Source organism: Etheostoma spectabile, chromosome 4 (assembly GCF_008692095.1).
Source record: "Etheostoma spectabile isolate EspeVRDwgs_2016 chromosome 4, UIUC_Espe_1.0, whole genome shotgun sequence".
NCBI classification, from domain to species: Eukaryota; Metazoa; Chordata; class Actinopteri; order Perciformes; family Percidae; genus Etheostoma; species Etheostoma spectabile.
In genome coordinates, this window is record NC_045736.1 from 5,701,553 (window position 1) to 5,703,744 (window position 2,192).

The 2,192-nt window shown below is 40.6% G+C and overlaps 1 protein-coding gene across 1 annotated transcript in view; it reads left to right on the forward strand.

The window, feature by feature from the left end:
* Positions 1–2,192, forward strand: part of LOC116687257 (zinc finger protein 501) — an 8,440-nt gene that overhangs the window by 1,009 nt on the left and 5,239 nt on the right. The window lies entirely within an intron of this gene.

The following is a 2,192-nucleotide window of genomic DNA, read 5'->3' on the forward strand; positions in this document are numbered from 1 at the left end:
ATTACTTGTCACTATTGTTGTCACAAGTTTGATTTAAACCTAAACCTGCTAAAACTATAGCAGTTGGTTAAATGGTTAGAAACGGTTGCACTGGCACCCAGGTGCGAAGTGGCAATCGGGAGAGTTGGGACTTTTCCCGGTGGGCTGTGCGGCTGCTGCCCAGTGGCTTCTGCCTGCCGGCAGACCTGTGCGTCGCATCAGTGTCCACTCTCTCTGTAAAAGTCGAGATGAGCAGCGCGGTGTCCGTGATGCAAGCAGCTTCAGGTTTATTAAGGATGCTCCGGAGATTAAGTGGGAGAATGCAGCGATATTCCCAGATATGATATTAATGGCAGACTGGTCAGAGACCAATACATTCATGATTGCATTTTCTTGTTGCTTGTTCTTTTCTAATAAAGGATAGTTTGTGTTACTCCTTAATATGCAGGCCCAATGTTTTTTTTATTATAGCTTACTTTGGTTTCATAACCTTCTCAATTAGTCTCCCATCCCTGGACCAATAACGTGGCCTATAGACATATATAGTGTAGTTTACATTCATCACACTGGGAACACCACTATGCTTCTTAATCTGTTTATTTTGGTGCTGTCACTCGTCAGAAGAATAAAAAAACCTGAATATAGTTTTACACACAATATATGCTCACAGTGAGTGTTAAAGTTACTTCTTTTTCTAGTTTTTGTCCTTTTCTGATTGTTCTGTATGAACATTAATTGTACAAAGAATTAGACATAGCTTATAGAGATTTGTGCATATGGTTGTAAAACATTCTCGTGTTGTGAATAAGGGTTTGAAATTAAGCCTAGAGTCCTTAGGGTCCATTTCCCGAGGAACATTAATTCCCTCTGCTCACTTTCAAGGCAAAGTAGGCTAAATAATAATACATTTTACTGATATTGTGCTTTACATGGTAGGCTACTCAAATCACACTTTACAGTAAAACCAGCACATTTATCCTACAAACAGGTACAGCATTAAACAACACAAGAAACTATGACTGCAATAAAACACAGTGTAGCCCTCACTTTGTAAAAAGTGTTGTGACTATAGGCTAAGTATATTTTACATCCTTACAACTTCAGTCGGTCTGCTATAGTCTGTCGGGCTTTTTCTCTCCTTTTGATAACATCCGTATTTCTCTTTCTGCATATTATATTCTTCACCTCCTCGTTACATTCCATTAGAAGCTGCTGCTCATTGGGTGAAACAAATGGCGCATGCGTCTTCTCCAAATCTGCATCAGTAAGTCTGTGATCAATACTGTGGTCTATTTAAGAAAGCTGTGTCCCAGCTATCTACACCTGGCTGGACATAGCTTCACCTGTTCATCCTGGCTCAGCAAACGTGCAACCGTAAGCCACGATGAGCGGCTCACACAAAGTCAAGCTGCGTTTTTTCACTTATCCTGGATATTTATTCTACTTTCATGCAACAGGCCCCTGGTGTCTTAGACTCAAGGGGACAAGCCTCTCCTCTCTAAGCGTAGCTCCCATGGCTCCATTTTAAAGATGAACTGAACTGGATATAATATGTATTTTATTTCTTCTCATTGGTACAATTATTAAAACGGGTGAATTTGTCAAAAGGGATTAAATGGTAAGTTGAAAGTGTTGTTGTTGGTACACAGGCGTCGCCATCTTGTAATTCCACAATCTACTACGTCACTGGCATGGTAAGCTACTTCATCGCTAACTAGCACTAGCAGCGCATCCATAGCAACAGCGTACAAAGAGTCTGAGGCTAGCGGACTGAGGAAATGGAAACCAAGACGTCTAGGGAGGGGGGGTCATACTGTAATGCCCCTGGCTGCAGTAAGGAACTGTATAGGGCTAAGGCAACTGGGGTTAGACACATTTCCACAGGCTAACTTTGACAAGGAAAAAAACAGTCCTCAACTCATGGCTAGCTGCTTTAAAACGGGCTAGCGCTCCGACAGCCCCTGGATTTCGAGTCTGTAGCATTTTTTAGCAACAGACTACAGAGAGCTGTGCTTTTGATTACAACAACAGTCATTTTCGCAGGTCCTACCATGCCAGTGATGTCATTGATATTGTCATTGTTCTAATACTAACAAACAAAATTTTTGGGGTTGCTTAAAAAAAGCTACATTGATTTGTTTAATTAAAAAGTTTAGTGTCATTTAATTTTAATCATCATAACCAAAAAGTTATCAACGTTTATTCTTTCAGTT